This window comes from Convolutriloba macropyga, chromosome 5, assembly GCF_964194025.1.
Source record: "Convolutriloba macropyga chromosome 5, txConMacr16.3, whole genome shotgun sequence".
NCBI classification, from domain to species: Eukaryota; Metazoa; Xenacoelomorpha; order Acoela; family Convolutidae; genus Convolutriloba; species Convolutriloba macropyga.
The window spans coordinates 35,272,604-35,293,544 of record NC_134472.1 but is presented as its reverse complement, the minus strand read 5'-3'; the positions used below and the strand labels follow the sequence as shown (position 1 = coordinate 35,293,544).

Sequence of the window (20,941 nt, the reverse complement as noted above, 5' to 3'; positions counted from 1 at the left end):
ATCAATCTGATTAGCATCATGACAAAAATGGCAGCAATAATCATCTGTATTTTAACAATGTCCACTTAAATCATAAACATGGCGTTCCTTTTTTAAAGAATTTACTCTTATCGCATCTGCTGATGACATTGAATTGCAGTTTTTGTCCGCAAGGAATTACCAGAATAAAACTTTTGGGGTCACAGCACCAGTTCTTCGCTTCAAACAAAACTATCGTTTTCAACCGTTCAATGCTACAAAAACAAGCACCTCAGTTTTCAATTGTGATAGAAACGGTAATTACCATTATCGAAACTATAATAACAATTTCCGCCCCCAATCACATTATGGTCATTATCCACACAATAATGTAAACTGCCTTCCAAAAACTCGTGATTTAAGGTTTTACTTTTAACGAAAATGGGTTCTGGGTTGTTCAAACTTCATTGTTTTGTTGATTATATTTATTCTAATACTTTTTTGGTTTATTTCCCTGCAAATAAAGTGCTTCAATCTGGTTCTTCCGCTATTAGCCTCAAGACTTCCAGCGTCAATAACAGCAAAACATATTGTTAATTGTAGACTTTAAATCTTCAAGGCAATTAGGAATAGTACAAAGTATGGGCAAAAACCGGACCAATGTCTTTCTTTATCACAATTGAGACCCATATGTTTAGTAAAATATCGCTGCCTTGACATATGTGCTGTCGCGCTGCTTCTAGCAGGCAATGTCGAAATCAACCCTTGGCCCATTGAAAATTACTGCTCAACAGTCTCGAAAGCGAAAAAGCAAAAATGTCCTCAAAATGTTTGATCTGAATTGCAAGAGCCTGGTAAATAAATAAATAAAAAACATCAATTAATAAATCTGATTAACGTCTGGGGTCCTCATTGTTTTTACTGCTATACAGAACTTTTTTTCATTGAGAATGACCATGAACAGTGGTACAACTCCGACAAAGAAAATCTATGCTGCTTTATATACGATAGAAAAGTAATGAATGAAAACAAACTTAGAAAAAGAGGTCAAGTAATGATTTTGGCCCCAAAACATTTATCACCAAAAATTCGAAACGATTTAAAAAGATTTACGAACAATTTGAAAGCCTTTGGATTAGTTTTAAACTACCTCACAAACAGAACTTGCTACTTAACTTGACGTATTGCCTAAGAATCCCAAGATGATTTTGCTTTTAATATTGATAACGTTGTTTCACGAAACGAGACAATTGTTTTAGTGGGGGACTATAAAATGAACTATTTTAAAGTTGAAAAAAAAAACAGAATTTAAAGACTTGTTAAACGCCGCATAGTTTAGAAGTTGGGAACAAAGAAATTGCAATTCGTATCAGTAGAAAAACTTTTACCAGAAGTCTTATTGATTATATGGTTTCAGACAATTTTACGGCGAACAGTACTATAGTTTTGACAATGCGATTTCAGTGACCATATTACTACCCTACATCTTTTAAAAAGCCAAAAGATAAGCAAGCAGCATAGCAAAATAAAAACGTTCTAAGATTCTAAGGCAGAACAGTTAAGACAAATTTTGTATTCGTCAAATAGTGATAAATTATATCAAATTTCGGATATTGATGTAATGTTTGATCTCTTTACTAATACATTTGTGGAAGCGCTGGAGAAGCAAGCTCCAATAAGAAAGTGTTTTATCAGAAACGACAAAAACATTTTTCTTCTATCCGAAAAATGGATACCTAATACCACAAGACAGCCTATGATTAATCGTGAAAATTTCCTGGCCGATTAGAAATTCAAACAATTTTTCTCTCGTGAAAAAAATTCAGTTACTTCTTTTAGTGAATATTATTAAAAATTTTTTATCAGATTTTAACTGAAGCCACTGAAAGCAGCAGGCAGGAAGAGATGGTTGCTTATTAACGAGATAACTTGAAAAAAAAACTTGAACCTTAGAAACTCGAAAAAAAAACAGCCGACCAGAACATGCTTAAAAAATTAAAAATATGATCAACGATTATGTCACAGACCCTAAAAAAACAGCCAATCTTCTGAACTATAGATTTCAATATTAGGTAAATTTTCCGGGTCAGAGAAACCTCTTCCGAAACAAAAACGCTATTACTGAAAAACATTTTCGTTCAGATTTTTCACCGAAAAAGAATGTTTTGATGCTATAAAATCTCTTAGTAAAAATAATCCAACCTCTTGGACCTTCTCTTTTTCCCGCATGGGCTGTTAAAGATGGGTGTCCTATTCCTATTATTGCCCGTCATCTAACCAACAATGTGAACAATTGCATAAAGGAATTTTTTTCCCAAATGCCTAAAAAATGCCCATATAAAACCTCTTATCAGAAGAGGGGCCCTTGAAGAACCGAATAATTATAGACCAATAACAGTTACCCCCTGTCTCCCTAAAGTAATTGAAACACTTATGCGAAATCAAATCAACAATTATTTGAATGTTAAACTCATTTTCAGTAAACATTAATTTGTTTTCAAAAAAAGATTTACAACTAATGCACTAATGTACGCAACAGAGTTCATCAGAAAAGAAACAGACTAAAAAAATGGTAACAGCAGCGTTCCTTGATCTTTCCAAGGCTTTTAATATTGAGATACTAAGCATCAAGCTTGATAATCTGGGCTTTCACTTATCTGAACTGAAATTAATTGGTGGTTTGCTATCGGATCGAGTACAGTCAGTGGTATTAAATGATAATTTTTCAGACAGTTTAAGTGTTGAAGGAGGTGTTCCTCGGCGCACTGTTTTAGGACCTCATTTCTCATTTGTTCAATCTGTATATAACTGATAAGCATGAACAATTTAACAACAAAGTAGAGCTAATTCAATGTGCAGAAGACTCAGTTATTTTCACATCTGGCCATTCAATTTAAAATAAACAGAAACCAGCTCTCATCATGTGCTATGAAATTAACCAGTTATTTCAAAGAACATCAACAGAGTTTAAACGCTTCAGGAACACAGTTTATAGTTTTTAGCAAAATCGAAAGAAAAAATCAGAAAAAAATTCTAAAAATTGATGGCGCTCTCGATGAGGAAAAACAAGAAATCAAATACTGAGGTGTTCATATAGACAGTAGATTAAAATTACAGAGCGAAGTTAAATTTTTGTTGAAAAAATGAGTCTTGGTATGAGCACCATAAGCAACTCTTCACCATTGTTATCATTAAGACGAATGCTCTTGTTTTGAGTCAGCTTCATTACTCTGCCGTAGTAACTCAATCGATTGGAAAAAATCTTCTAGTGTCAAAAAAGAAGAAATCAACTGGGCCTTGAAAGCTTCATTTTATCGGTCGAAGTTTGAGTCAACCAATGAACTGAGACTAGAACATAACATTTTACCTTCAAAACTTTTCTTTGAAACCAATAGATTATACTTTTGGTAAATTAAATCGGGCTAGCTAACTGCTTTCTCCACAAAAATGGGTCAATCGCTTCCTACTTGGTCAATAGTACAATCACGCAGGAAAAAATCATTTCGTGAACGGTAAGTTCAACGGACAAAAATTACAAAACTGCTTTACTCGTAAAGCAATCAATGATTGGAATGGTTTACCAGACTAAAGAAATAATAGAAAAATGATTCTAAATGTAAATTGATTGCTTATCAAATTCAGAAATACAAATCAGGACCAGACTTTTTCGCTTATCAACCAATCAGTCTTGGCAAAGTTTCAAATTCAATAGCACTTGATTTGCTGGGTTCACGCCTTGTGTTTAATCTGTTTAAAAAATTTTGAACTAAAATATTCCTTGGTTCAAATATTCGTTGGTTCAAAATTGTAAATCACTATTATAAACATAAATAGATTTTGCACGTAAAATATACATTAAAATGCATAATTGGAATTAGTTTTTTTATAGTCATCAGAATTAAAGTGTTTCTTTTTGTTTTGTAATTTGCAATTGCCATTTTCAATTTGTTGTAATTTTAAATTTATATTTCATCAGTTTAATATTAGCACTGTTATTAGCTGTAAGATTGGCAAATGTTTTGGTCTATTTATGATTACCAGCATTTTTTTCATCATTATTGTGATGGTGTTTTCATTGTATTGTGACAAATTGGTTCCACTTTGGTGACCTCTGAACTGTAAATACTTGTTGCGAATTTAAAATTAATCTGTTACACTTTATTAATTTATTTTTTGGCAGATTTGTAGTACACAAGGATATTTTTCTACCATTTTAGCCGGTTTCATAATGTATTAACCTTAATTTCTTGTGTATTGCAGGAAACAATTATCTGTTCACTTGGTATATATTTATCTCTGTCTCAGATGCAGTTTGTTTAATCAAACATCCTGCTGTTCATCATGCTAATTTTTTCTTCATAACAATCTTTTAATTCTTCTCTTCCTATAGTGTCCCCTTTGAGCCTTAATAACTGATAAAGTTGTACCACATTTCATGATCAGCAGAATTGTCTTGGAATAGTGACTTTGAAGAACTGCAGTTGCTGTTCGAATCCTATTCTACTTAAAACAGACGCATTGCTATCAAAAGTGAATTTGAAAGCACTAACTATTCCTGATCGACGGAATACCTATTTTTTCCTCCTTCCTTCATAACAACAATTTGACGATTGAACTCGAACACCCAACTCGCAACGCGCAATTCTAAAACAAAATGTAAAAATTATGGACTACAGTGGACTAATGACTGCAAGCGAAAATGCATCGCGCATGAAAAACAATGCCGCAAATGTGGCCTCAGTCACTATTTTTCCCCAGATTGTCGGAATAACGACAAAAGACTGAAGCATCAATTCGGTAGAAGAAGATAACTCGAAACCCAATGTAAATATGGACTACGAGCCTCTTTATGTAACAAACAACGCAATATGAGGTAGAGTTGTTTCAGTGACATTATGTATAGGTAATAAATGGAGTCGTACCACGTTTCCATGTCAGCAGAAGTGTCTTGGAATAGTGAGTGATAGAGAAGTAAAATAAACTGGATTTTTTTTCAAATTTCGTCATTTTTATAACTATCGATTATTTCAATTACCTCTTTTGAGCCTAAAACATTAACAACTAGGGCAACATCACCAAGTCTCACATCTGCAGACTTGGATTGAAGTTTGTGACCTTCAAGAACTGCAATTGCTGTGCCAATCCTTCTCTACTCAAAACAAACGCATGGTCTCACAATTGAATTTAATGCAATACCTGTTCTTTCCCGACCGAATACCAATTTTTTCTTCCTTTAATCATAGAAAAGAATTCAATCACTACGTTTTAGTGCCTCTGGTATGTTTGTAGATTTAATTTCTTAACCTTGTTTTGCGTATATTTTCAAACAATTTAGTTGTGACTTCGCTCCGTGAAGCTTGCTAACAAATTTATTGAGATTGTTTCGCAATTCTAAAGATAGTACTTGTTATTAAAGCAGGACATAGAACAGTCAGCATCTAAACGTGCCCCTCCATTAATCAACCATTTAAGGGGCACACCAGAAAAATACCGCTCTGAATACACTTCTTGGACACCAGCAAGATCAAGTATTTTTGCCTCCAACTCCCGAAATGTTCAGCAAAATTTAAATTTGCTTAATTGCTGTCAAAAACTTGTGGATATTGGAAGACTTTGCAGAGAAAAACCATGGGATTTGGCAGATCGATAAACATTTTTCTCTGTAGTATCAGCAATGAAAGCAATGAAAACAATGAGTTTTCAACAGCAAGAATTGACACTTAGAAATTGACAATCTCAGCACCAGTGCTCTTTGGGAATTGATGAACAACACTTCCGTTTTGAGTTTGCACTTTATGCTTTTTAGTAGTAAGTAAATACTCTCTCAAGAGAGGGGGCCCATGTTTAGGTCCAGACCCAAATTGAGCTATGATCAGACTATGCAGACTGAAATGACCTCTGATCAGACTTTCCAGACCGAAGTTACCTCTGATCAGACCATCCAGACCAAAATGATCTCTGATCAGACTTTCCAGACCAAAATGTCCTCTGATCAGACCGAACCCAGACCACTGTCCAGACTATAGTGCGCTTATGATCAGACCCAAATTCAGACCATTGTCCAGACTATAAACAGACTATGATCAGACTATCTTCAGACCATGGTCCAGACTTAATTTCAGACCATTACCCAGACCTTAATCAGACTATGATCAGACTCAAGTGCGCTCAAAATAGTCTGATCAGAGAAAGAATTTAATTATGAACAAATGTCTTAATTTTGCTATAATATATTCATTTCATAAAAACTGGTATTTGCAGTATTAAAATCATCTAAGGAAAAGCCAATTCTTAATATATTGCTAATGAAAACGAAACCTAACTGTTGCGAAAAAAATTTTATTTACCCTACCCCTTAGTTCATATTTCTGACTCAATGGATGAACTTAGACAGCTTTCCACAAGAAACGTCGTGGTCTTCAGTTAATCAAAATTTCCTCTTGAGGGGACCGGCATTTGCTATCAGCTGGACTCCTTGTTTCTGATCAGAGTCATCGGACTTTAGATGAGTCTGTGATCGGAACGCTGCTTTATTGTTGCCTCTTGGCATAGCCAACATCCCTCAATAAAAAACAAAAAATTGAAAAAATAATGCCTTCGAAATCAGGCCCTCCAGACCGAATTCACCTCTGATCAGACCGAACCCAGACCATGGTCCAGACTAATAAAACTATGGTCAGAACTTCCAGACCGAATTGACCTCTGATCAGACCAAACCCAGACCATCGTCCAGACTATAAAGACTATGATCAGACCGTCCAGACCGCATTGACCTCTGATCAGACCGAAATCAGACCATGGTCCAGACTATTGTGCGCTCGAACCGCTTTCCAGACCCTGTAATTTCGGTCTGGGAGCACAGGGGTGTGCGGTCGATTGGGTCTGATCATAGCTCAATTTGGGTCTGGATCAAAACCTGGGGGGTTATCCTACAATACTTAAACAAGGGATAATAAGGGTTTATCCTAGACGGAAAGGGATTAACTTTCATTCTTTACCAGATGTGATTATGTAAGACTATTTCCAAGGCGGCAAAAGTGTTTTCGGTCAAACAGCCAACTTTGTTCTAAATTCAATTTCGTTCCGATAAGAGCTGCAAGTCAACAATTTATTGAAATATATTTTAGCACTCATAAACACAAAATTTACACGGTCAGGAATTCAAAAGGCGCAGTTTAGGCAGTTAGGTACAAGTTTATTGTCTGCGCGCAACTTTAAATGCTGGTACTTCTTCATAATCGCTACTACTTTCACTAAACTCATTAGCTTCATAATTAAGGGATGGGTTAAGGGAGGAAGAGCTGGAGCTGGTGGTAGCGTCAAAGTCTACATTATCATCGCTATCAATATCTTCATCGTTGATAATACTAGTAAATGCAAATCCCGGGTCAGGTGTTTCCCATTCTTCCGGGCTTTCACTTGTTGTTGTATCCGACACAACAAAACGATAATTATGGTTCCAGTTTGGAATCGAATTTAGGAGAAGATGAGCATAATTTTCCACATTTTCGTAGTCCCACTCTACTTCATCGCTATCCCAAGAAAAACCTTCGACTCGGCAGTGATCAATTTTATAGTGGCCAAATGGTAGTGTTTTAATTCCCCCAGTTCAAAATGTGGCATATATTATCAAAGGCAGAGAGACATATTTTATTTGTTGAAACCGTTTGTAGAACATAATTTTCCGAAACAATTCTTGTATTTTCGGCGCGCAGTGTACTTCCAGTCACAAGTGTATTGTTGTAGTCTGCATGTAAAAGCAAATATTGGGGTTCTCTGGTTATTCCTTTGGCGAACATTTTTCGGTTACCTATGAAAAGAAAAAGCAGTCAAATCATGACAATCATACAAGGTTAGTTGTTACTTTGTTAGTTTTTTTCCTGAATCATTAAACGTAAAATACTCACTAGCGGAAGTAATGCTGTACAGCTTTGGCTTCAGGCATATAAACTCTTTTATGTAATCCCCAGCAAATTCGCTTTTGAATTTTAAGAGGACGCGTTTATTTTCTTCGCTGTACAGTTTGTGATATTCTGGGTAATTTGAGAAGTCAAACTGATCAAGAACATTGCTCCCAGTATCACTATAAAGTAATCGACAGTCAAATGAAGATCGCATTGTTCCATAGTGAAACTGATACATGTAGTATTTCGCTAGATCAAGTATTGTGGCCCCTACCATAGTTGGTGTATCCCAATAGATCTTTCTTGGGCGGGAGGAGAGAGCTGCCATGTTTTCTTCGCCAAACACTTTAAATTTATCAAACTCAAACTTGCTTACTATGGTTAGGGTTCGTCTTGCGTCTCTCGTAAGGTCAGTTTTCATCCGTCGACGTTTCGATTTGCAGTTTTTCCCATAAACGGCGTTGTTCATTAGTTTATAGAAACTCTCCTCAAATTTATTCGAAGCCGCTTGTCTCTTCTCCCTGTTCAGGGTTATATAGGGTGTTAACCAATTGTTTTGAGTAAACTATAGCACACGATGCACTTTTCTAACCACTAATCCCAAGTTAACGTACAGTTTCAACAGCTTGTAATGCCACACATAATGTTCTTTGTCGAAAAAATTCTGCAACAGTTTTGGAACTTTTGAGGGGGTAAGTTATGACTCTCTCGCCAATTTACTTGGTAGTCGCTGAGCCAGTCATCCTCAACAATGTTTTTCGATGGTGCGAGGGGGAAGTCCTGATGGTAATCCTGTAGACTTGCTGGATAATGCAAGTCGACTTCCACGAAGTAACCGACAGGCTTATCATCAGGACAGTTTAGTATCTCAGCCAGTGTAATATCAGAATTTAGCGTAAAATCTGACTGAGGGAGTTTTTCATTCTGCATGACGCCACCGTATAGGTCATTGGCGTCCACGCAGCAGCCAAATGTCGAACGTTGTGAAGAGTCATAATCTGGCAAATATTTATTATTTGCTGTAAACTTTCTCGTAGACTGAACATACTCCCCCACCTACTGCTCCTTCTATCATATCGAGGTGCTCGCGTTCTGTAAGCAATTCGACCTCCGCCTTGTATATTCTCAAGGATGCTTCCTCAGCCATATTTGGCATTGTGTAAAAGTGCATGCAATCGAGTTTCTTGGTGGAGAAACCCAAACCGAGAAGAGCGCAATCGGTTTTCAGGTATGCATCGTGGTAGTCTTGTAGAAATTGACAACTCAGAGTGTTCTACATCGTCTTGGCATGGTTCAATTTTTCTTGAGTTATTTTTACTGTGTTTCTTCTAAAGTGTTACGCCATTCATTAAGAGGTGGTAAGGATTTTTCGCTGAACTTTTCGCGACCGCTATTATATGAATAGGGGTAATATCATTTTTGCTGGAGAAGTTTCAGTTCTGTTGAGGATAGGTTAGGAAAGACAGAAGCAAGTTTTCCAAAACGATCTCTTGGTAAAATGTCAAGCAACTTTTCGAGAGACGAATTCATCATTTTGAATGAATCAATGAACCTCAGATTTTTATACTTTTTGATCACTTTCCATCATCTAGGGTTATGGTCTCCACGAGCACTCCAAAATTCATAGAAATGTATTTTTCATCATTAGATGGAATTACACTTACAGTGGTCGTTGGCTCACAAGATTGCAGGGCTAAACAAATGTGATGAAGATCATAATTTTGTATATTATGTCCCGCCACAGGGGTAAAGTTGACGTTCCGTCGTGCTCGGTTGCAATTTTCATGAGCCCAGCCAAGAAATTGTCCGCTGTAGTGGCAGTGATCCAGATCATTTGATGACTGTTCATCATTATTGTCAAAAAGCTCGTTATATATCCAACATTCGCTAGCTGCACTTTTCGGATGCTGGCTACGGTCACCTCTGATGAAAGGAAAAGCTCGTTTGCGCATATATATATATATATATATATATATATATATATATCCTTGGCTAGTGTGTGTAACATGTTTATAATTTTTTAGTAATGCGATCTTCAGAGCTGTCCACGTGGAAGAAGATGGGTCCGTTGAGTTGTGATCAGTTACCGCAAGTGAAAACCCACAGGGCTCGTGTTTTTCAATATTTCTGGTGTATGAGTTGTTCCCCGTGGGGCGTGCATCCTGCTACTGGTCACAAGAAAGATTCGAAGTCAAAGTATGTGAGTAATGGAACAAACCAGGTAGCAGCCAAATTTTTGAATTTATATAAAATTTTTCCAGGAGCTGGAAATCGAACAACAGCCGGCGCATTTTCCCAGCAGGTCTCCATATGAAAAGCTTTGCAAGGCCTTCTTCACACAACCAGAAACAATTCCGGCAAATATGAAACGCAAAGCGGAATTTAGTATTTCGGAGTTGACAGACTACTTTAACCAAGTTGGTAATCAATACATAATGAGAGCAGTCAGCTTCGTATAAAAACAATAGATCCATTGTGAAGTTTGAGACAAACTTTGACAATCTGAGTGGAAATAAGTCTCTACCATCATAACCAAAAGCGTTGATTCGAACTTCATTGAGATTTTCGAGCTTATTGATGTCTTCTAGCCCCATGGGAATATCTAAGTGTCCAACAGGTTGATGAAGGCTGCCTTGCTTGTAAGTTTTGGGTGAAGTTTTGTCTGTGTTGTAGTTCCTTCCTGGTCGATCTAAGCTAATATTGTTGTGCATATGATATGCACCAATATAACAGTAAAACAAGCAATTTGCGTCTTCATGGTTACGAATATTAGGTAAACCCCGGCATTTTTGTAATTTTGAAGGTAATGCAATGAAAGAAGAGCCGGTTATAGTTCGGTAGCGGGCAAAGTTCATAATTATTTCGATAACTTTCTCAAGCACCCAACCGCTACCATTAGAGGTAAATGTTGTTAGCACTATCACCATCTTCTCGATCATAGTCTAGAACGTCTCACTGCTAATTCCCTGACTGTAAATGGGTGTCATGAACGAATTTGCATAAACTACAATAAGCTCATCTTCCTGATTTTCGTTTTGACTTGGTTTTCAGAGTTGAAGATGAGCACCAAATTGAACTTTTTGCGATCCTTGTGAGAGTTTTTGTTCTATAAGCGAATCGATTTGTGGTTTATGCTGGAACATAAACTGAGCAAGGTCTGTGTTGGCTTGGGTTGTTGCTAGCAGCAGATGGTAGCTCTGAAGGGTACCATTAAAAGCAGTTTCAGCCGGCGCTTGAGTTGGTTGGAATTGATCGCCAAAGACAGGTAAAGAATGCAAAGAACTCATATGCTGAGCAAATAGTCGGGTGTCGTGAAAGCCCTTATAGCATGACCGACAACAATTTGTAAATTCTTGATGTTAAGTCCTCATGTGTTGTTCCAGTTCAGAACGTCTTCTACAAGTGTATGTACAAATACTACAGGTAAAGACTGGTAAACCTATTCGTCGGGGTGGTAGCGATGCTCATGGCGAGATTGATTTCCCCTCCTAGCAAAAGTTGGCGAACAATATTTGCAATTGAAAACCATTGTTGGAAAATTCAAGATTCAAAAGTTAGCAGAGATAATGACAACTTTCGTAAACATGTAATTCAACTTCAAATGGCCAATTTCTTTCTATTCTACACGAGTCTCTTATAAGAGGCGCACAATTCAAACTTTCAAAATTTTCGAATTTCTTTGGATAATAAGAGCGCGCGTTTTGTCCCAGCTTTAGTCAACTACAATGAACATATCAAGTTGCGTTGAACTAAATTAGCGCTTTACGTTTCCCACTGAACAACACTGACATGATAAAACTTGTTTGAGATTTTCGAGTATTTAGTTCAATATACAAAAAGACTTATAAAACCAAGAGTAGTTCATTTTAGTTATTTGCTAAATGTGATGTGACAAACATACCAATTGCAAATTTTTGGTTTGTTAAATTTTAGGTTTAGTTAAAGTAAACTTTTATGAGTTTTTAATGACATTTCAATCAAATATTTTAATATTTTTCTTCATTTTGACAGCTAATATGCTCTATTGACATAAATGAAGAGGAAAATTGTGTGTTTCAACCATTTTGATGTAATATTACACTCCAATAACCTACATTAAAAAAATTTTTTCATTTGATTTCCACAGAGATTTTGAAAACCATTCCAGAAACATCGCTTTTTTCAAAACTTTGTTAATTTTTAAGTACAAGGGATGCTTGGGACGGTTGTGATGCACAGTTCTATTACCGTCACGGTGTTTGAACGGCTAATAAGTCCACTAAAAGCAAATGAAAAGCTCATTTTTTTCGCTTAATGTTGCAAAAAAGCAATTTTTGTAGTGTTTTCATTGTAGACGCCGATGGGTGCGTCTGACGATGTTGGGCGTCATAACAAAAATGCTCCCCAGACACCAAAACGTAGGACCCGACAAGAAAGAATGCCTCATCTTTATCAGGAAAATAGTTAGGTTTTCTGTCAATCATGATCAATCAATGTCAACACATGACAGCTAATGACAAGCCCCTGTTGCAAGCCTTTTTCGGTGACAGCTGTTATGAGATGATTTTGTTTCCAGCCCCCAAAAAATTGGTTTTTTCAAAAAAAACTGGTGTATCATTATTATTTCGGGTACTTCAATTGCTGATGAATGCCAGATGTTAATGAGACGTGTTAAAGTCCAGATGTTTTGAAAATCGGAGAAGGAGCCGTTTTTCGTTCCTGACCCTTATGACCAAAAGTGACAGGCATGTATCATTGGTTACGAATCATTGGTAAAAAAATGGGAATTTCTTTTTCATTAATGACTAATTAGACTAATTAGGTGCTAACTAGCTGTAAATTAATGGTTAATTATCTCATGACGGATTGAGTTGAAATTGACAAGCGTTATGAGCTTTTTTGTAGCGCAGTGTCTGATAGCATCAACGCAATAGTCAGTTTCATCCCAACTATCTGTTGGAGCCAATTTTTTTGGGGTCAAAGGTCACCATGAAAAACAAAAAAAAATGTTTTGTTTTTTCCCCACTTTTAAGCAAATTGTGGTTATTTTTTTATTCATATCGATAGCCCAGAAAAATTTTGCGTCCAAAAAAATTTTTGTTGCGTCCAAAAAATTTTTTTGAGCAAAAAAACCGAAAAAAATTTCATTTTAAAAAAAATCCTTTCTTTTTTTCCTCCTTTTAGCTGAAAAACTGATGCTTTGCTAGTTTAACTAACACCTGAAGGTATAACCAACAGGAGCGCTGGTATTAAACCAGCATACCAAGAACGATTTGCTAAATGAGATTTTTGTTTGATAAGGACTTTATGAATTTTTTTTGAAGCTTCTGTTCAAACCTAATTTTACATTTTAATAGCTTTCTCAACAAATTTTCTCTCAACCAATCAGAAACTTGGTTGCTTCCTGTTATATATTACCTTCTGAACATGTTTGAACATGTCCATTTTGGAAATTTTCTCTCAACTTAACTAAACAGTACTGTTTTTGTGAACATGTTTGAACATGTCCCTTTTTGTAAAATTGTGATTCTGAAGTCTGCTAGCTATGTAAAAAGATTAAAAGAAGAGTGTCAATAAGCGAGCTATTCACAAAAGCTAGTAACACAACACTCCAAAGTGCAAAGGAAATATAATTCAATATTAAAAAAGTTAATAGGGGTCAAAAAAAGTCCCTTGGAGAGTCTTCTTGTCTTCGTTTTTTTGGTGCTGCGCATACTACTGGAGTTTCCGAGCAATTGGGTGTCTTGAAATCGGCTGAACTTGTTTGGGGTTGTGGTGTCTGAAAGTTTGAACCAGATAACATAGAGATCTTGTTCTTCCTCTGCAAATCCTCAAAGAGTGAGGGGCTTGGGGTTGGAGTAAAAGTTGGGCTTGAATCCAGAGCAAGATTTGTTGGAACTCTCTGAAACACGGTAGGTGACTGTCCGGTGAGGATGGTGATGATTTGACACCCCACATATCACCCAAATTTTCATAGGCTTGATATGTACCCAGTTGATTCTCGAATAAGGGCACACAATCGCAGTCCTATCTGTCCAAGATACGTCTCACTTCTTCCGGCAAAGTTTATTCAGTCGAAAACATTTGTTGTATAGCTTTTGGTGGTAACTGTCCTCCAGGAGTAATGATACTGCATTTAGCCGGCTCCGTTTTTTTCCGGTAGGGCAGCAATAGCGTTAATAAACAGCTTCGGTATCAAACAGTGCTGGTAAGTGTACCACAAATCGTTTTTTCTTTTCTGTTGTATCAGAACAACAAAATTTTCAAACACTGTTTGGTAAACAAGAGTTCTCTCAAAGGAGACAGCAGACTCCAAAAAAATTTTCACGAACATTGTTTTGAAGTTCAAGTTCGTTTCAAAAGTTAACTGTTAGGTAAGAGCAAAAGAAAGAAATGAACACAAGTACAAAATTCTTTTCCCAACAAGTGTTTTGCAAGGTTCGCCTTATCTAAGACCAAACAAAGGATTGGAGCATAGACTTTAGTCACACCTAGTTGCATCATATATTGTATATAGCATGTGGTTTTTACTAGCAGCAATGTGGTTCCTTTACAGAGGATTTTGGGGTCACATCCGTTTTGTATTGGTTTTATGTAAATTGTGTGTGGTCTCTGCACTATACTATCTAGGGTCACATCTGTTCTAAATCAACTTGTATGTAAAGTACGTGAGTCCCTACACTAATAATGGTTAACTCTCTCCTACAAAGAAGTGTTGTTGTGCTGATAAATTTATTGCTTTATATACAAAGCACATGTACTAGTTATCTTTGTTCGCAAGTAGGTTCACGTAGCTAATGGTTTATAGAGGTATGGTTTTAATTAACTATTGTCTAAAAATGAACACAAGTACAAAATTCTTTCCAAACAAGTGTTTCGCAAGGTTCGCCTTATCTAAGACCAAACAAATGATTGGAGCATAGACTTTAGTCACACCTAGTTGCAAAATATTTTGTTTATAGCATGTGGTTTTTACTAGGCGCACTGTGGTTCCTTTATAGAGGAATTTGGGTTCACATCTGTTTCGTATTGGTTTTTTGAAAATTGTGTGTGGTGTCTGCACTATACTATCTAGGGTCACATCTGTTCTAAATCAACTTGTATGTAAAATACATGAGTCCCTACACTATTAATGGTTAACTCTCTCCGACACAGAAGTGTTGGTTGTGCTGATAAATTTATTGCTTCATATACAAAAAACATGTACTAGTTATATTTTTCCGCAAGTAGGTTCACGTAACTAATGGTCTATAGAGGTATGGTATTAATTAACTTTTTTCTAAAAATGAACACAAGTACAAAATTCTTTTCCCAACAAGTGTTTCGCAAAGTTTGCCTAATCTAAGACCAAACAAATGATTGGAGCATAGACTTTAATCACACTTAGTTGCATAATATATTGCATATAGCATGTCGTTCTTACTAGGCCCACTGTGGTTCCTTTACAGAGGACTTTGGGGTCACATCTGTTTTGTATTGGTTTCATGAAAATTGTGTGGTCTCTGCACTAACATATCTAGGGTCACATCTGTTCTAGATCAACTTGTATGTAAAATACATGAGTCCATACACTATTAATGTTTAACTCTCTCCCACACAGAAGTGTGGGTTGTGCTGATAAATTTATTGCTTTATTTACAAAACATATGTACTTGTTATCTTTGTTCGCAAGTAGGTTCACGTAACTAATGGTTTATAGAGTTATGGTTTTAATTAACTATTATCTAAGGTCATCTACGTATAAAAGTCTAAAATGAACAGTCTCAAGTACGCCGTGGGGCGTAATTGAGATTGTACTTACCAGTCACCTGGATTCACTTAAAATTATGACAACACTGGTCTGATCCCAACTTGCCGCGCCTCCTAACTTCGTAGTTATTTACTTTATGTTGACTGAAAGTGTTCAAACAAGTTGCCTACCATGCCTTTTACTTCCTCAAAAGACACACAGTTTGGAGATTGCTATTTCGACATTTCCCAAACTGAAAAGCGTTTGGTCAGGGCAACTTTAAAAACGTACGAGAGAACCGAACATATGTGTTTCTAAAGTTGTTCAAGAAAGCGGCCGAGGATTACGAGTTTGAACAGAGAATTTCTCTGACTCTAGAAGAATTTGAAAATTTAGTCAAAAAAGCAGAAAAAATACGTGAATCTGCAACGCAAGGTTCCCCATCAAAACCACCCCCAGGCAAAGAAGCAGAAATTTGATCAGTGTAGTAAATATGGTGGAAGCAATGTTTGAGCGCTCTCCCAACAATTTCAAACAATTTCAAAAGCAGTTCAAGTTTTTAATTGCTGACGAAAAGCCACACTTAACAGCTTCGATTAACTGTGCTGTGTGTCCTCATTTTGAATCTGAATTTTGTCAATTATCCACTAACCATTTTCACGTTCTGATTGAGAGTGCAATCGATGTTGAGACCATGAAGCCAATCAAAACTTTTGCAGTACCCTGTCTCTTCACTACCTTCAGACAATTATTTTCAATTACCTTCAGACAATTATTTTCAAAAAATGGATGCAGCAAATGTACGCAAGCGACTTCCACCCTTGGCAACAAAACTACCAAAACCTACAGCGGTCACTAGCGGAATCTCAAAAATATTGGCAAGATCTACATCAACTGTACCACAGTAAACAATTCACAATTTTGTGTGTTCTACAATTTCTTCGAAAACTCAAACTGATCAATTTAGTAGTGAAATTTTGAAAAGAGTGGAATCAATTTTAATTGGTCCTCATTCTGGTGCTTTTCTGTCAGATTATGGATATATTTATGAGTGGTTTTGCAAACCAAAACATAGATTCTGATTTACTATTTGTTCGTCTTGTATATGAAGAAAAAATTCAGTTATATAAAAAATTTATTTCACAATGTTAGTTTTGTTAGAGCATCATCTGAAGAGCAAAGCGAATCAATTGAAAATCACTAAAATTTACAATGTGTCTATTATCAAATATTAAATGAGCAATAAAAAACAAAAGAGTCCGCACAATTCTGAGTTTTGACTTTGAATTGGTTGGTTTTCAAGTAATTGGTGAAACTGTACATTATTATTTGCAAGTCGTTGATAAATATTTTTGTAAGAAGAGAAGGATCGTCCGAGTGGATCAGCAAACAGAAGATGGTTGCTTTTTTACAAATGAGGAGCCAGTGCGTGCCAGGAATTTGAGATTTTGTAAGAAAGTGTTTGTTTTCAGTTTTGAAGGAAAATTGTCTGCTGCAAATACACCTCGAAATTTGTGCTTTAGTTTTTGACATCTCTGAATTAAATCATTAATGTCGTCCTCATCCATCAATTTGTTAGAATATGATTTTTTGACACTCGTCGCGCAGTATCAACAAAAACTGTACTAGTTTTTTTCTCCAACGATAAAAATTTCAATTTTGGTTGGTAACGCCGCTGAATACTTCAACTCGATAGATATGGAACAGTTTGTTAGCTCCGGATGTATAAAATCATGAGAAGCTTGTTGGGTGCTAGTCAGATCAAATACCATTATAAAATGGTTGGGATAGTCTGACAGACTTATTCCGTGTCCATTGTCAATATAGGCTAAATCTGATATTGTATTAAAATAAAGGCGTTTGTTATCAGCTGTAGATATTGGGCTAACAGTCACTGGTAATCCGTTGCGATAAATATATATCTGTTACAAGTCAAATTTTTGGAAATGAAATGAATTTTGCATGTTATTGCCCAAAAGAGCTTCGTTTGTATTGAGACATGTGGCTGATCTTCGGATTGGCTCTCGTGCAAAAATATCCTCTTGCTTCCAACTATGCAGACCAGTTGAAGCCAAAAACGTCTTTGTCAAAGTTTCAAAGCAGGGATAGGCAGCAGGGCTAGTAAGCAAATTTTTTGTCAATGGCAGACACGACCTCGTCATTCAATGTCATCTTGCGATTGTACAAATTAGCTTCAACAATTTTCACCTTGTAATGTTTTGCAGCATCATCGGAAACTATAACAAAAATCATCAATAGATCTTCTGAATGCAATACGAACTGTTACACCACTAAGCAAATATTTATCACAGGTGAAAAAGTCTACCGATACTTTACCATAAAAAGTGCATTCGGCTTACTCTCTGACCAAGTTTTTTCTTCGAGTAATTTTCGCTGCTTTAATTGCAGATGGATCTTCTTCGTAAGAATAGCCTTGAAATGCCAACCAAGTGTTCTTTGCACCTTTGTTATATGAGAACTCAGTTTCTATAAAACTCTTGTGTGCGTAATTTCCATTTGCGTTAGAGATTTTCAATCCGTTGGCTGACACTGTGCAGTCAGAGAAAAGTGAATGCAACACATTATTGCAAAAGTAAGGAGCATCGGTTCTAGCAGTGTCAGCAGTAGCTGCTCCGTCATATTTGAGATAAGCTCCCGAAGACTGAACAATTTTGCATTTGATTTCAAAAAAAATTTTTTGTAAATCAATAAAGTTGTTGCGGTCACCAGTTAACTCGAACTCTATCATGGGTCCAACAGGACTATAAACAGGTCCCAATTTTTGACAAAAACTTCCATCGAAAGTCACCAAGAGCGTCGGTTTCTCAAACAGATCCAAAGAGCTATGGGTTGCTTCGTTTGGTAACAGGTTATCGATCATATTTAACTTGAATGAAGAAATCAGACCGAATTCTTTTTGGAACTCTTTTTTTGAAATGACCAAGTTTTGTTTGATTAATGTTTTTTGGTGATTTTTTTGAGCAACTCCTAATCGTTTTTCTTTGTTGCCGAAGTCTTGATCCCCCTGTTTGTTTTTCAACAGTGTTGCTTATTGTATTTTTGAGTGTTTGTTTGGGTAATTTTTTACTGCTGACAACGTCTAACAACTCTGGAACACTTTGCCTTAAAAGTTGTGTTCCAATACGTTTTGCAGTAGGAAGAATGAAACGTCGAGCTAGCGGTAAAGCGACCCGTCCAATCCCCGCAGCTAGTGCACCAAAACCGCTGCCTCTTTGCCTGTAGTGGCCAGAGAAATATGGTAAGGATGTTGCTTGGTTAGCGTAATAAGAGTCCATGCTAATTGGAAAATTTTTTGAGCTGAAGGGTTAAAATGACTTTACCGGTTCCGAAAAGGGAACCAATTCTCCCGTTTCTGTGCGAAGCTCAATCGATATTGATTGTATAGTGTTTGATAAGAGTTTTTTGTAATCTAAATTGGAAAAAACAATTCGATGAGTTGGTTCAAGCTCGCAAACACTACCGTTTTTCAGACGTTGCTTTGAATCAATGACTCGAAGCGAGGCGGCTTTTGTATCACCAACGTTTAGGTACTCAATAATATTCGTATAAATAAAAATTAAGTGCTTTCCTGAGCAAAGATCAACGGGAAAATCTCCATAGTATGCTGCCGTTTCATCACTCTTCTTTAGTCTGTTTGATGCTACGCTTTTCATTTTGTACGCTATGTGTACTCCACTGCCATCTGGAATGCCCGAAAAACCGATAATGCTCGGAATTTCCTTACTTGGAAAAGTAATTCCTTCATTTTTCCCCATCAACATTTCAAACTTTCCAGTCTTCTTGATCTCTCTGAATGAAAAGTTTGGTAGTCCAACAGTTCGTTTGATAGTAGTTAGTAGGTTAACAACTGAGTTATATGTTCCCGTCATGATAGACAATTTCTCCCCGTTAAAAGGACGAGAGATCACATTGGCTTCAGTAGCTCTTCTCTGGCTGTCTTCGTACCCTTTAAGCTATACACTACCATGTCTCCATTTACAATATGCTCAATTTTTGTGGGGAAAATGATCTCACTGAGAGCTAATCTCCAGTCACCAGCGAGTTGAATTTCATCATTGAAAAAGTTTCGAAATGAACTGAGAGTGTTAGAGTCAAAAATTTCCATTGAAGGAGATGAAATAACAAGCACAGTGAATTCATCAGTGAAATGGTTTTCACTCATTTTTCTCTATACGAACAAGTTGTAGTTCTGGTTGATATAATTTGCCTTCAATTTTTTCACCGTTTGCATCAATAAGTGAATACGTTTGTTAGAATATGATTTTTTGACACTCGTCGCGCAGTATCAAAAAAAATTGTACTAGTTTTTTCTCCAAAGATAAAAATTTCAATATTGGTCGGTAACGCCGCTGAATACTTCAACTCGATAGATATGGAACAGTCTGTTAGCTCCGGATGTATAAAATCATGAGAAGCTTGTTGGGTGCTAGTCAGATCAAATACCATTATAAAATGGTTGGGATAGTCTGACAGACTTATTCCGTGTCCATTGTCAATATAGGCTAAATCTGATATTGTATTAAAATAAAGGAGTTTGTTATCAGCTGTAGATATTGGGCTATTAGTCGCCGGTAATCTGTTGCAATAAATATATATCTGTTCCAAGTCAAATTTTTGAAAAGGAAATGAATTTTGCATGTTGTTGCCCAAAAAAGCTTCGTTTGTATTGAGACATATGGCTAATCTTCGGATTGGCTCTCGTGCAAAAATATTCTCTTGCTTCCAACTATGCGGACCAGTTGAAGCCAAAAACGTCTTTGTCAAAATTTCAAAGTAGGGATAGGCAGCAGGGCTAGTAAGCAAGGTTTTTTCAATGGCAGACACGATCTCTTCATTCAATGTCATCTTGCGAACGTACAAATTAGCTTCAACAATTTTCACTTTGTAATGTGTTGCAGCATCATCGGAAACGATAACAAAATTATCAATAGATCTTCTGAATTCAATACGAAGTGTTACACCACTGAACAAATTTTTATCACATGTGAAAAAGTCTACCGCTACTTTACCATAAAAAGTACATTCTGCTGACTCTCTGACCAAATTTTTTCTTCGAGCAATTTCCGCTGCTTTTATTGCAGATGTATCACCAACGTACTGGTACTCAATAATTTTCGTAAAAATAAAAGTTATGTGCTTTCCTGAGCAAAGATCAACGGGAAATTCTCCATAGTATGCTGCCGTTTCATCACTCTTCATTTGGTTGTTTGATGTTGCGCTTTTCATTTTGTACCCTATGTGTACTCCACTGCCATCTGGAATGCCCGAAAAACCGATAGTGCTCGGAATTTCCTTACTTGGAAAAGTAATTCCCTCATTTTTCCCCATCAAAATTTCAAACTTTCCAGTT

General features: G+C 36.4%; 1 protein-coding gene across 1 annotated transcript in view; it reads right to left on the bottom strand.

Annotated features, from left to right (window-relative positions):
- LOC142339978 (uncharacterized) overlaps positions 1 to 20,941 on the bottom strand; it is a 90,666-nt gene that overhangs the window by 17,764 nt on the left and 51,961 nt on the right. The gene's annotated exons all lie outside the window — the stretch shown is intronic.